Source organism: Ovis canadensis, chromosome 13, assembly GCF_042477335.2.
Source record: "Ovis canadensis isolate MfBH-ARS-UI-01 breed Bighorn chromosome 13, ARS-UI_OviCan_v2, whole genome shotgun sequence".
NCBI classification, from domain to species: domain Eukaryota; kingdom Metazoa; phylum Chordata; class Mammalia; order Artiodactyla; family Bovidae; genus Ovis; species Ovis canadensis.
The window spans coordinates 87,261,255-87,277,119 of record NC_091257.1 but is presented as its reverse complement, the minus strand read 5'-3'; positions in this window follow the sequence as shown (position 1 = coordinate 87,277,119).

The following is a 15,865-nucleotide window of genomic DNA, read 5'->3' as shown; positions in this document are numbered from 1 at the left end:
TTCAGGGTAGGTTTATGAGGCAAGAACATGTCTGAGAATGGCTTTTCCAAGAACCCACAGTTTGATAGGGACAGAGTTGGGACCAGAACTCAGAAGCTCCACTTTCCTGAGTGGCAAAGTGTAGCTGGGGAGAACTGGATCTAAATTACCACACTGATATTGGTGGTGTGACTTTAGGCAAGTGTTTTTCCTCTTGGATCTCAGTTTCCTCATCTCTAAGCACAAATGACAATATCCACTATGTTATATGAAGATTAGACAAGATTCCTTAACGCAGTATTTTCAGGTTGAAGGTCTGCTTTTCTGTAAACATCAACACCACATTTAACTTTCAAGAATATTTTTGAGGACTAAGTGTTACAGCTACATCACAGACCAACACAGCTTTAAAACTCTGAGTGTTTAAAATTAAATTATTTGCCAGCTTTTAAAAACCAGGACCTAGCACCAAAAAAGTCTGAATTTCTGGTTTTTCTTTAAAAATTGGAAGATCTAGCCTCTCTGAATCCATGTTCCCATGAGAAACAAGGGGCTAGAGGTGAGTGGTGACTGTTTCCTTTAGACGGAGCACGTACTCTCCAGTTTATTATAGTACCCACCACTCCCTACTGGTTTGGCCCAAGTGTTGAACTATTGAGTATCTTAGTCTGGAAGCATGAAGACCATGTGGGTGGGATATTGTTAAACCCAAGGGCTTGGGCTTGGGTTGAGGCTGTGAGGATGGAGAGGAAAGGACACACACACCTAAAGATGCCAATCATAAAAATCCATCATCTGGAGACCAAATAAACTTCAAAGGATAACATGATGAATGTGAAGTCATTCAAGCTTTCCAGCCTGGATAAGGAGAGTGATGGGGTGGCAGGGGTGGGGGCAGGCATTGGAAGGCAAGGAAACTGGGAGGGTATGAGAAAACATAGTATTGGGACCTAATTCTGCAGACAAGTCAGTGCCGTTTGCATTTCTTCTCTGCCATGTCCTCCTGGGCAGATGCCAAGGGCCTCAGGCGTGGTCTGGGGGCTGGGCTTGGGCGCCTGTCCATGGCACCACTCACTGCAGGTTTTCCTGCCAGCACTCACTCACTTGCCATCCTTGGGAGCTGGTCCATTGCTTATATTTGAGGGAATTTTCCTTCTGTTATTTCCTTCATTATTGCTTCTCCATCTGTCCTGTTTGCTTCTTCTAGAATTCCAAATGGGAGCTTACTGCCTTCAGGATTCATTCTCCATTTCTCCTCTCTTCTCTCATCATATTCATCTTTTCCTCCCTTTCCTCTCAGTTTGAGGCAGTCACTCACTCACACTGATCTTCCAAATGACTAATCTGGATTTTGGCGGTATATAAACCCATTGTTTGGCCTCCACTATGTTTACATCTGTTAATCATCCTGTTTGTTTGACCAGTGAAAGTATTTGCTGATTTCCGAGTGTTTCATTCATAGATGCCATATTTGTTTTGTGTAGTCTTGTCTTGTTTTTATGTCTTACTTTAGGTTGACAGAAAAGGTGCAAAGATATTACAGTGTTTCCATATCCCCTTCATCTAGATTCCCCTAGTGTTAACATCCTGCCATGTGTTCTTGGATCTTATTGCGTTTATTGAGGAGAGATTTCCTAAAGGCTTTTCAACTGTAGATGTAGGAAAAACATCTGCAGAATTGGGCAGTTATTTTCTTATGGTAGGTGATTTTTCTTTATTTTCTTATTCTTTGAGAGATTCATGTTTGTCAAAGACTGAGATGGGTTCTGTCGGATATTGTAAGCATCTCCGCTCAAATGTTCCCCAGAGAGAGAGACAGAGTCCAGCTTGTGTATGTGTGTGTGTGTGATGGGGTGGTGGAAGCATTTAAAGGGGTACTGCCGCCCCGGCCCCCACCCCCGCAGTGGATTCTTTCCTGTGTTTATATGGGTTTGACATTAGTTAAGACAACAGGCCTCATCCCTCATGGACTCTGCTGACTGCTCTAGGACCCCACTGTGGCAATAACCCCACTAGATTTGATAACCCCCACCCACACCAGAAAGTCTGGGGTTAGCTTCCTGCCCTGTGTGGGTTTCCCTAGATCCTGAGATAAAAATTTAAGGGCAAGTAGTTTACTTGAAAGGTAATTTCGGGACATACCTGATGTGGAGAGTGAAGGAGTGAGTGAGGGAAGGAAAGGCCGCGGTAGAAAGCACAAAACCAAGCTGGTCGCCTCCAGTCACCTGCGCTCATTCCCAGCAGGGAGCTCTGGGAACCGCGGAGAGCACGCGCCTCAGTTATCCTGCCCGAGAGGTGAGGCAGCCGAGGTATTTGTACACCCTGCTTCGAGGGACTTGATCCTTCTGGTCCACCTTACGTGGACAGAGCTGGCTCTGGTGGTCACAGAGTGTCCTCAGACTGAACGCTGCTGGTGCTGGTGTTGGGAGTCAGTGAGGCTGGCATGCAGAGAAATAATTAAGTGCTGAGATGACACTGCCAGGGCTTTAACACCTGTGCTCTGCGCTTCTTGTACACTTGTTCCTGTCCCTACACCCCTTATGGGATTAAAATTTGCCTTTTGCCTAACATCTCACCTTTAGCTCCCAACTCTCTTGTTACTTTCTTATTTTTTTGGTTCAGGGTAAAAGAAGGGATGCTGGTTCTACCAGAGACCTACCCTGCCTGCTTTCTGGATGGATTTTTTTCCTTTTCTTATCTTGCACTGTGAGTGGACCTGTATTTTCTTTGATCTGGTGCTGCCTATGCTGCTGTGTTGTGCTCAGCCGTGTTCAAATCTGCAGCCCTGTGGACTGTAGCCCACCAGACTCCTCTAAGCATAGGATTTTCCAGGCAAGAATACTGGAGTGGGTTGCCATTTCCTCCTTCAGGGGATCTTCCTGACCCAGAGATCAAACCTGTGTCTCTTACATCTCCTGCACGGGCAGGTGGATTCTTTACCACTAGCGCCACCTGGGAAGCCTGCTGTTGAGAACACCATCGTTGTTTTCTAACATGGAGATGGATTCTTCCCCTTTGTCAAATTCCTAGATTTCTTTGTTCATTTTCATTGTTAGATCAGGGGAAAAGGATTTAAATATGTAGGCTCCTAACTGGCATCTCAAAATGCAAGTAGTATGCCTTATTCCCAGAAGGTATCCTCAATGTGTTATCTTAGGGACATTTGAACTCCTATGCATTTAATATAATAACAGTTACAAAAAGTAGCAGAAAGAAGCAGCTGCATTATGCTCTTGGTTCAAAGACCATTTGTGTTTCCCCAACATTAACTTCCTGTGCTTAAACTGACAAGCCCCAGATAAATGCAATAATTTCTTCACATTTCACCACGATCAGCTCTTTACTTCTAACAGCAACAATTGTGTTTCTCATTAAGTTGTCCACTGCTGATCCTTGGAGTATTTGCATCTTAAAAAAATTGTAAGAAACTGTCACAGCTCTTGTAAGAGACTGAAGAAGTAAAGAAATAAGCTATTGTGGTTTTGTCTTAGAGATAAAAGATGCTGCTTGGGTCATGAGTCAGAGTTTTATCATGTCTTCCTCCTGGGCTGTTGTGCTAAATCTTACATGTGCTATTTGTAGGTGATGCTCCTGGGTTTGTGATGCATGCAGTAGGGGAGGCTTCAGTAGGAAGCTTAGAGAAGGATAGGGGATCCAGAAGGTCTGGACTGCAAAGAGGGAAGTTGGCATTTAAAGCCAAGAATTTTAGAATGACTTCATATCACTTTACATGCCTTTAGCATCTTTAACTGAATTCAGATCAGAGCGAGATTCCTAATGTTACTCTAGTTACATATCAGAATGGAAAGTTTCAGCTTCTTGAATTTTACAGACAGTGGCTGGCTGTTGGCCCAGATGGTTCCCTTTTCTTTCTGGGCACATCACTAGATCATTTTTCCCAAGCTCTCTTGCAGTCAGTGTGACCACACAACTTATTCTAGATGATGGAATGTGAATGGAGTGATGGGTACCACTTCCAGGCAAGGCCTATTAAAACCTCCCATCTGTGTCCTCCATGCTCCTTCCATTTATGCCTTGCAGGGGAGCATGATGATTTTGGAAGCTACATGATACAGATTTCTATCCATAGGAGAAAAGGAGCCTGGATCCTTAAATCACCACTTGGAGGAGAGCCATCCTCTGATCCAAAATACCTCTTTTATCTTTCAGTTCAGTTCAGTCACTCAGTCTTGTCTGACTCTTTGTGACCCCATGAACAGCAGCATGCCAGGCCTCCCTGTCCATCACCAACTCCCAGAATCTACCCAAACCCATGTCCATTGAGCTGGTGATGCCATCCAATCATCTTATCCTCTGTTGTCCCCTTCTCCTCCTGCCCTCAATCTTTCCCAGCATCAGGGTCTTTTCAAATGAATCAGCTCTTTGCATCAGGTGGCCAAAGTATTGGAGTTTCAGCTTCAACATCAGTCCTTCCAATGAACACCAAGGACTGATCTCCTTTAGGATGGACTGGTTGGATCTCCTTGCAGTCCAGGGACTCTCAAGAGTCTTCTCCAACACCACAGTTCAAAAGCATCATTTCTTTGGCGCTCAGCTTTCTTTATAGTCCAGCTCTCACATCCATCCACGACCACTGGAAAAACCATAGCCTTGACTAGACCTTTGTTGACAAAGTAATGTCTCTGCTTTTTAATATGCTGTCTAGGTTGGTCGTAACTTTCCTTCCAAGGAGTAAGCGTCTTTTAATTTCATGGCTGCACTCACCATCTGCAGTGATTTTGGAGCCCAGAAAAATAAAATCAGCCATTGTTTCCGCTGTTTCCCCATCTATCTGCTGTGAAGTGATGGGACCGGATGCCATGATCTTAGTTTTCTGAATGTTGAGTTTTAAGCCAACTTTTTCACTCTCCTCTTTCACTTTCATCAAGAGGCTTTTTAGTTCCTCTTCACTTTCTGCCATAAGGGTGGTGTCATCTGCATATCTGGGGTTATTGCTATTTCTCCCGGCAATCTTGACTCCAACTTGCGCTTCCTCCAGCCCAGAGTTTCTCATGATGTTCTCTTTACATAAAGAAAAATAAATTTTTAGTGGATTTGAGCTACATGTATAAATATTTGACAGTAGTTAATATATATGATCTTGACTAATCTACCCAGGGTCTGGAGGCAGAGCATGAAAATTAGAGCCTGTGCCCTCATCTCCATCTCAGAGCCCACTCCTTGAGACACCTCAACTGGGGCATTTAGTACAAGGAACAGTCTGAGAAAGCAAGTGTAAAGATGCAATCTTGAAGGCGAATCACCTGTTGTCCAGCTGCCAGTGAGGATCGTAGTAGGTGAGGCTCAGAGAGTCTCGGATGTGAGGTAGCAGTGATAAAGTGAAAATTTTCCCCAGTGGTGAGCTGGGATGGTATTTCAAAGAAGGGAAAGCACCAGGTGATGGAAAGTATCAGAAATTTGAGAAACGGGGGCAAAGGGCATCCAGCATCTCAGGGAAATTAGACAACTGCTGCTAAGCTCAGTGGTCACGTTGGAAACAGGTAAGGAATAACTTTGAGTGACTAATAAGCAAATAGAAGCAAAACGTGAAAACCAGAGGCCTTTCTTGGCAACGAGGAGAGGAACTCCCAACTCCTAAACCTGCGGGCAGAGAAAGCCAAGGCCCAGGCCCTCATCATTAGAGCAGCAGAAGACAGACTTTCATCTTGGTCCCATCTGAGTCCCTGACTGGGAAAGATGGGTACCGTGATACATGGGACAGGACCATTTGAGTTGATGCACCCTGAACTTTTGAACTCTCAAATTCCCCGAAACTATCCAAGTCTGCAAAAGTGACTACTGGCATTGCCCCCCTGCCCCTATTCTGTCTAAAGATGAAGCAGAACCCTCCTTCCTACATGGCCTCTTGTGCTCCTCTCAGAATCTGCCTCCCCTCATGGCCAGGGGCCACAACTAGGGTTAAGTCTCAACCCAGTGGGGATATGCTGTGCCTGAGGATGGAGGAAATAGAACGCAGACAGTCCCCAGTCTACCATCAGACTTTTTTTTTTTTTTTTACTCTACAATGGTGTAAAAGTGATACACATTCAGTAGGAACCGTTCTTCAAAATCTGAATTTTGATCCTTCCCATCCCTAGTGATGTGGTGTCTGAGCCTCTCTCCTGATGCTGGGCAGCCGCAGTGGTCACAGTTCCCTGTCTACCATTCTGATCTTCTCTTTCAGTACGACATTCAGTGCATTACTCTGTCATAAAATGGCCTTGTGTTAGATAATCTTGCCCAACTTATGTAGGGCTAATATAGGGCTAATATATGGCTTCCCAGGCGGAACTAATGGTAAAGAATCTGCCTGCCAATTCAGGAGATGCAAGAGACATGGGTTTGATCCCTGAGTCAGGAAGATCCGCTGGAAAAGGGAATGGCAACCCCTTCCAGTATTCTTGCCTGGAAAGAGAAGCCTGGCAGACCACAGTCTCTGGGGCCACAAAGAGTCGGACACGACTGAGTGATTGAGCACACAGGCTAATGTAAGTGTTCTGAGCCTGTGTAAAGAGGGCTAGGCTAGGCTAGAATGTTTGGTAGGTTACATATATTAAATGCATTTTCAACTTAGGATGAGTTTACCTGGATATAACCCCATCAAAAGTCAAGGAAGATCTATATGTCCCCAAAGACACCGCAAGCCCTTGTACACGTGTGCCCCAGGGAGCCTGGTAAGTGCGTGTGGAACTGGGTTCTGAGAGCGCTAGGTCAAGGAAGAGAAGTGCAGAGCTGGACCACCGAGGTTTTTGAGTTGGGAGCATTCCCCTGGGACAGGAGATTTAACACCATGGTGAAGACCCTGAGAAATGAGTAGACGTGCTGTTAACACGGCTTCTCAGAACATGCAAAAAGCAACATGGATGTTTGGGGATGCTCTGCGCTGTCAAGATCCTCAGGACTGAAGGGCTTAGGCCCTGGCTGCTGCGGGTGCTGTAGACTGTCGACCTGGACTGTTGGTCCTCTGCAGAACTGCATCGGCTGAAGACAGTCACCTCCCTGTAGGTCATGCCCTCTGCCCAGGGCAGCCTGTATTGACAAGTGTGAATGGAATCCTAACTGAGGACTACTCTGAAGGACCATCTTGGAAGTCAGCTGAGGCTTTCATTGCGTCCAGCTTCTCTGTCCAGTCCTGCTGCCTTCCTGGGGAGTAATCTGGGCATTTGTTACTCCCTGTCTCAGAGTCTGCTTCCTAGGGAACCCAACCTGCTACAACCTCTTAGGAAGGTCTCTCAGTGTGGACCATTGTAATACCTCTGGGTGAGTCCAGCCAGATGCTCTTCCTTTGGGGCTGGAAGAGGTTACTGGCACAAGGGCCTTGGATGAAGAAGTATGCTTCTTCCAACTCTGGAATCCTCATCCAGGCAGAGAGGTGCCTACACATTGAAAGTCCCAAGGGGACAGAGAACAACTAAGGGAATGGCAAATTCATACCCTCAACTCATATCCATTCTAGAGCTTGTGTTCATTAAGCAGAAGGTGGACAGAGGTGGTCTGAAGCCACACTGAAGCTGATCATAGACGTAGTAATTAATCTTCTATTCATGCATCATGCACCTTCCCATGTATCCATGTGTCCACCATGCTTCCATCCATGCATCTCTTCATTCTAAGCACATGCTGATGAATACAGTGCACGAGCCTCCGTGCTGGCTCAGGGGGATATGAGACGGATATGTCACGTGAGTGTATGTTCCTCGATTCCTTGTCTCGTCACAACAAAGATTTGGAGTGACGGACATTAAAGCCCCGTCGGCGTGTCGCAGCCCTCAGGTCTTGGATAGACCGTGTTATAGCTCTCAGGTCTGGAATGGACCATGTTATAGCTCTTAGACAAATCAGTGTTACAGCTCAGTGTTACAGATAGGACCAAGAGCCTGTCCGGAAGGATCTCACAGTCTGGAAGAGGAGACAGACACATCACAGGTCCAGGGTAGTATGACAGGGGTGACACAGGAGCTCCAAGAGCCTGGAAGACAGAGGGACCACTCTGCTTGTGTTTCCCAGAGAAAGGGATGGCTGAGCCCTGGACTAGAAGGGTGAGTTGGAGTTCTACAGCTGGGAAACAGGAGGTCAGCGGTGTTTCTGTCAAAGGGAATGGCACCTTCAAAGCCAAAGAAGAAAGATGGATTCTTCAGCCTGAGATTAGGACACGGTGAGGCAGAGAGGGAGAGATAGGAGGTTGGGAGGACTGGCAGGAGAGGGTTACACTGGATTGTTTGGACTATATCCTGCACTGGGTTTGGGCCAGAGGTGACCTTCAGGGCCGTGGGACAAGGATGTGAAGAACAGTATGAAGAAGGGACAATGAGGCAGGGCAAAGAACCAGGCAGGAGGCTACTGGACATGTTGAGGTAAGATATAATTGGGCTGGAAAGTAGGAGGGTAGTAGACGTGCTCAGGAAGTAGAGCAAATGGAACTTGGTTACACAGGTGTGGCAGGTAAGGAGGCAGCCTAGGCCAGGATCCTTCTATTGTTTCTCTCTTGGGAGTCTGAAGATGCTGTCGACTAAAACATATAGTCGCAATCTGAAAGTAGAGAGTTATTCTATTTGGTGGGAATTTTTAGGGCTCTGAGCCTGGGAGACAGCATCTCGGTAGCTCTGAGAAAACTGCTCCAAGGAGGCAGGAGGGGAAGTCAGGTTATATACAAGTTTTCAACAAAGGGAGCAGGCAGTCTGAACTTCAAAGATCAGGTATCAAGGAATTTAGCATTCTCTGGGAAGATGCAAGCCTCTGGGCTCACTGAATTCATTCCTTTCATTTGCATCACCTGTTTCCCTGTTCACCTTGCTTCTTGCATTCCCCCAACTCCTCAGCAATCACCTTTGGAGGGGGCAGTGTGCACTGATCCCAATTTTGGGAGCTCTCGTTCACATTTGGAGGCCAGAGATCGCTGATGGCTGTGACATTTCTTGTTTATTGATATGGCAGGAGATATTTTCATTTCACAATGCCATGATGCCAGAAGTTGAGTGCGGATGAAAGGAAATCCAGTGTTGTTTGAGCAGAGAGTAAGGGACTGATCCATCTAGAAAGCTTCCAGTTTGCCTCTCTTAGAAGGGGGTGGAGAGCGCTATTCACAGTACTGCCACTGGCTGTGCACAGTCTGTGGGAGCCCAGCCCTCTCAACTGCCTTGTCCTCACACTAGTGTTCTTCTGGCCCAGCATAAAATTAAACACGTTCAAGTCACACTGTGAATCCACTTTGTCACACCTCTTCCTTTGATCCATGAACAGTGTTTGAACTGAGTGTGGGATTCGTAGTTTTCCTTTCTGAATTCCATTGTTAGGTTTGGCCCACCACCCCTACCTGGCAAGACCTTCCTGAAACCTGATTCTGTCATTCAGTAAGTGTGGGCGAAAAATAATTGTAATAGTTTGAGGCAGGATCCCAGGATTGTGAGCAATTCTCTAGCCCCTTTTAGAACACTTTGTTCCAGGTCGGGGTGGGTAAGGAGCATGTAGGGGACTGTTGAGGTGAACGAGTTTTCTCTAACAAGCATCTGGAAAGCTTAGAGTGTGTGTGTGTGTGTGTGTGTGTGTGTGTGACAATATCAAAGCCTAATAAAAGAGAAGGAGAAATGAAGCAGGTAAGATGCCCAACGTCCAGCATTTATTTCAAGTCCGGAGCACATATTCAGGTCAGTTGTCATTTTCCAGGCCAGTTCTGTCATCTCGGCTTCAGTAGGGCCAGGACCCAGTTAATTTGAGCCAACGCTCACTGCATCTCAGAGGCCCTGCGTTTGGCTTTGGGCCTTAAAGACGCATCTGTACACCGCCTGCCCTCTCAGAGCTCTCAGGCTCTGGGAGAGGCCCCCGATGGCTCTCTAGGGGTTCTCCAACTCTTACCCCTGCTGTGTTACGGGAGCCCAGCCCCTAGAGGCAGCCAGGGCCCAAGGCACAAGTTTGGAGAGGTCCAGCACTGCTCTTTTTTTTTTTTTTTTTGAGCCTCAGTTTCACCCTAGTGGCTCAGGTGGTAAAGCATCTGCCTATAATGTGGGAGACCCAGGTTCGATCTCTGGGTCAGGAAGATCCTCTGGAGAAGGAAATGGCAACCCACTCCAGTACTCTTGCCTGGAAAATCCCATGGATGGAGGAGCCTGGCGAGCTACAGTCCATGGGGTGGCAAAGGGCGGACGAGGCTGAGCGACTTCACTTTCACTTTCACCAGCAGTGAAATGGAAAGAGTAATCTGTGCTTCATATGTTCTGTGTGCTGTGCTTAGACTCTCTGCCGTGTTCAACTCTTTGAGGCTGTATGGACTGTAGCCTGCCAGGCTCCTCTGTCCATGGGGATTTTCCAGGCAAGAATACTGGAGTGAGTAGCCATTTCCTTCTCTAGGGGATCTTCCCAACCCAGGGCTTGAACTCAGGTCTCCCACATTGCAGGCGGATTCTTTACTGTCTGAGCTACCAGGGAAGCCAGTGCTTCCTCTAGGCATGAGGATTAAACGATAGACTTGAGCTGAACACATGGAGCCAGCTCCTAGGATTCCAGAAGACGGGGTGGAGGAGGGTGCCAGGGTCCTATCTTCACAAGCCTTCTAGGAGTCCCTGCGGAGATGTGCTTCAGATGCTCAAATCTGGCTTGGAGATGGAGGACCAAACCAGAGAGGAGCTTCTGAGTCCAGCACAGTGTTTGTCACTGAGCAGGACCCCAGCCCCACTTGTGGGCCATTCCTAAGCTTTCTGGAAAGGCCGTTGTAGAAGGTCCACCAGGAAGGCCTGAAGGCTAAGGTGCCTGGAGTCTGCAGATTTTGTGCTGATATCTTGGAGCTGATGCCCTCTGTGCAGACACCAGCTCCCTCCTGACGTCAGAGGTGCCACAGAGGCAGGTGGAGCTTGAGGGTCCCCTGGGCAGGTGCAGATGGCTCCATTGTAGTCAGCCTGGTGCTGGAAGAGAGAATTGGCAGACACCACTGGGCAGCAAAAAACACCCTCTGGGGCTGCTCAGAAATGTCCAGGAGAACTTCAACGTGGGGCATGGGCAGGGACTCAGGGCATGATATGAGAGCTGAAGTTCCTTTGTGATCTATTTCTTTTTTTTTTTTTTTTTTTTGCTTGGAGGACAATTGCTTTACAATATTGTATTGGCCTCTGCCTCACATCAACATGAATCAGCCGCAGGTATACATATGTCCCCTCCTCCTGAGCCCCCTCCCACCTCCCCATCTCACCCTTCTAGGTTGTTCCAGAGCACTGGGTTGAGCTCCCTATGCCACACAGCAACTTCTCACTATTTTACTCACAGTGATATATGTTTCCGTGCTGTTCTCTCAGTTTGTCCCACTCTTTCCTCCCCCACTGTGTCCACAATAGCTAGGACACGGAGGCAACCTAGATGTCCATCAACAGAAGAATGGATGCCGAAACCGTGGTGCATATATACAATGGATTATTAGTCAGCTATAAAAAAGAATGCATCTGAGTCAGACTTAATGCAGTGGACGAACCTAGAGCCTATTATACACAATGAAATAAATCAGAAAGAGAAAGACAAATATTGTATATTAACACAGATGCATGGGGTCTAGAAAGATGGTACTGATGCACCTATTTGCAGGGCAACAGTGGAGACACAGACATGGTGACCTATTTCTTTATTGTGGTAAAATACACATAACACAAAATGTATCATTTAAACCATTTACTTTTTTCCTTTATGTTTTAACTGGAGGAAAATTGCTTTCCAGTGGGGTGACGACTTCTGTGGTACAATGCACACCAGCCATAATCATGCGTATATCACTTCCCTCTTGAGCCTCCCTCCCCTCCTGCCATCCCACCCCTCTGGGTCATCACAGATGACTGGCCAGGCTCCCTGTGTTATTCAGCAACTTCTCACCAGCTGTCAGCTTTTCACATGGTAGGATATACATGTCTATGCTACTTTCTCCATTTATTTATCTTAATTGTTTTGGCCACTCCCGGTGCGGTGTGTTTCCCCATGCCTTTAGTTTCCCCACCAGAGAAGGAAGCCACACCCCCCGCAGTGGAAGTGCAGGCTTCTTAGCCACTGGACTGCCAGGAAAGCCCTTCATTTAAACCACTTTCAGGGGTACAATTCTGTGGCATCATGTTCATTCACAGTGTGGTGTAACTATCACCACTGTTTGGTTCCAAAACATTTTCTCATCCCAAAGGGAAACCCCATTAGTAGTCATTTCCTATTTCCCCCTCCCCCCAGCCCTGACAACCACTAATCTGCTTTCTGTCTCTAGGGATTTGCCTGTTCTGGACACTTCCTATAAAGGGGATCACACCTACATGAGCTTTTGTGTCTGGCTGCTTTTGCTTGGGGTCATGTCTTTCCGATTTCTCTGTGCTGTAGCGTGCCTCAGTACTGCATTCCTCATTAATCTCTTGTGGCCAGAGCCTGCTCTCCCAGACACACAAAAAATCAATCCCACCTCTTTTCCTTATTCGCAGATTTACTTCCATCTGTTGGCGCTCCAGAGTCGGCTCAGAGTGAAGGGACGTGAAGGGCGGGGCTGGCGCATAGTATGTGCTCAAGAGTCTGGGACGTTTTGTTTCCTGGATGGTGTGTGAAATCCCAAGTTCCCGGCAGCACTAACCCCGAGCGCGGCCAGGGGGCAGCATGTTCCCGCGAGCCTCACGGCCGAGGAGGACCAGACGTATGCTCACAGAGCCGATGGGCTCCGGGCAACGTTCATCGCCTTTCCATCATGCAGTGTTTCAGACAATCTGCTCCAGCCAAACAAATTGTCTGGGCTTAATTTCGGGGAAATCATTGTCAAGAATCGCTGAGCCAGTTTAATTCTAAAGCACATATTTATACGGGCTCCAAAACTCACATCCCTACGCACTATTATAAATGGAAGGGAAAGTTTAATCAGGAATGGAATTAGGTCTGAGCCTGGAGGGTGGAGGAGAGGGAGGTGGAGATGGAGCGGGAAGGTGTGGCTATCATGAACCCCAATCGAGCAGCGCCCCATGGAACAGAGGCTGAGAGTTGGGACTCTCCTTGGGCTTAGATCCATGGACAAGCTGGTTTGAAAAAATGATGAAAGTGATGTGTAAGCCAGGGGCTGTGTAGCTCATGGGATATAGGGGTTTTGGGGGGTGAAGCGGCCTGTTTGGTGTCTGCTGAGTGGCCCCTGCCTCCAGGAGATGCCAGCTTGCCACTCTCTCCCCCTACCACCCAAGGGGGTACATCCTGCCCCTGTCTCCCTTGCCTCATCCAGGTACCTGCCCTCGCTCAGGTTGAATGGGGCATTTAAGCTAGTCCATGACAGCAGATAGTCAGAGCCCTTACCCAGAAGAAAGAAAACAGAGAAATGCTTGCTAATAGAGGTCTCCTGCCCTCTGTTCCCCTGTGCCAGCTTGTCTTCCTCAGCTGCAAGACAGCGGCAGGAGGTCTGTGCATGCACCACCCTCCAGAGAGGCGTCCATATGGCCTGCAGCATGGCCCAGAGGAGACAGATTCAGTGGAGGACATAAGATGAAGGGGAAGAAACCTTAGGCTTAGGGATAGCAGAACTTCTAGCCAGACTTGCTATGTGATCTTGGCAAGTCCCTGCCCCTCTCTGGGCCTCTGTGTCTTCATCTCCAAATGGAGTGTGTCGGACCCATTCAGATTCAGAAACAAACATGAGGGAACAGCATTTATATACCAGACCCTGTGCTAAGATTTTGTGTGTTCATGATGCTATTTAATTCTCAGAATGGCCTACCAGGAAGGTATTAAGACCCACGTTTTGCAGATGAGGAAGTGGGGATTTAGGGAGGGATGTCACAGGGGTGGCAGAAATTGTGGGCCCTGAATCCCTGTCTGAGGTCATGATGCTTGGCTCTGATCCCTGCGTCTCCAAGGCTATATGACACAGGGGATTCCAAGCAAGCATGCTGCCAGCCACAGGGTGAGCAGATTCCAGCTTTGGAGTCCACTGGTCACTGTGACTTTTAAAAGTTCATCTTAGAAGGAAGTCTTTGCTACAAAAATCAGCTTTATTCACGGTGTCCCATACAAAGTTATCAAACTTTTAAAGCAAATAAAGGCTAAATCCACTTTATACTCTTTGACACATGAGGCAGTATAGCTCCATGAACTAGGCTTTTGGATTCAGACAGGTCTCTGTTCAGATCTCAGCTCTGCCACTTCCTGGCAGTGTGGCCTTAGGCAGGTTGTCTGACTTCTCTGTGCTCAAGTTTTCTCTTTTATAAAATGGGGATGATAATAGTGATTTAACTATTTTATAGGAATGGGGGAGACGTCTCACTAAACCGTACCATGTGGCTTGCAGGACCCTAGTTCCCTGACCAGGGATGGAACCCCTGCCCCTTGCAGTGGAAGTTTGAAGTCCTGACTACTGGACCACCAGGAAACTCCCTAAATTTTAGCTTGAATACACATGCACTGATTGAATGAGAAGTCTCAGCTACACTTCATGTCAACTGAAATCCACAACACAAGTTAAAACCTACATCACTTGCAACAGCCCATCTCAAAGAGATAAGGACTGAAAATGCCGGGGACTGGTGGGTCTGGAGTTAAGGGTAATTTAATTCATTTGAGACTTTTCAAGGCTTTGGCCATAGGAATGAAGAGTGGGCTCTTGTTGTGCTCAGCAACCTTCAAGTTTATTTATTAAACCCTGCTTTGTGTCTAATCTTTCTTTTTGTGGCCATGTAGCAACACACCGTAATTCTCTAATACTGTGCAGTGCCAACATCTCAGAGGCTTTCAGGACAGATCCAAATAGCCAGCAGTCTCTGCATTGTAACAGTCGGATGCAAGAATCCTTGAAAGACATGCGACTCTCTAAAGCCGGGAACTGAAGCAGTTTTTCTTTAAACGTTTATTACAAATACAAGCATTATTTGTATTCAGCACAGACCGAAGAAAGACTAAGCAGTTGGTCCTTTTTATTGCAGTTGAAATCTGGCCCGATCTGGCAACCCTTTTTAGAATCAGCCACTGAATAAAGTTCCCAAGACATGTGGGGAGGTGAGACAGTTTCTGTTTGTAGCACAGGGGTGTTGGGTGTGGGGGTGTCTCCTGCGTGGGCTAGACACATGGGTCTCCAGGGGAGCTAGCAGGCTACAGGCTTACCTCACTCTTGGTTGATGATGGTGAAACTGAGAATGAGGAATGCCGCATGACTTTATTTTTCATTAAATTAGGAGCACTCTAAGGTCAAATACAGCTGTCAGAAACTCAGTTCCAACTGGCTTAAGTAAAACAATGAATCTGTGGGTTCTTGGGGCTATGAAGTGCCTGATTCTAGCTTCAGGCATGACTTGATCTAGAGGTCTTAGATTGGATACCTTAGAGACAGAGCTTGCAATGGGGATTCTTGTGCAAGTGAATTATTGAGAAAATGCTCTCAGGAGGAGTTGCAAGGGTTAGGGTTAGGGTTAGGGTTAGCAGGATAGAGTGAAAGAAACAGCCAATGAAGCCTGCTGTTTCAGCTGGAATCTAGCTTCAGCCTGACCCCACAAGGAGCTCTGGAGTGTAGATAACATTACAGAGCTCTCTCACTCTAAGGCAAGAAGCCTGGCCTTTGGTACTTTTGTATTAGTCTGTCATTGACTGTGTGCTGTCTCTGAAATGGAGCACATAACCTCCTGGGACTTTCTGGATAAAGTGACTCTCTTTGGCTAAGGGTGATTCTCTGAAAATTTCAACTGTGAGCTGTTAGCAATCTTCAATTATAGTCAGTTCTTACAGATGGGTGCAGTCTGGTAGCAGGGATCTGGGCAAGGTATCAACCTTGTCTACATCAAGGGGCTCAAGCAATGACCTAGGGTTTCACCTCTCACCCTACTTCTGAGGTTTACTTCTTGGCTCCATTCTCAAATAGCATGGGGACAAGGTGACCACCAAAGGCCCTGAGCTCTCCTTATGTCTCCCATGCAGCTTA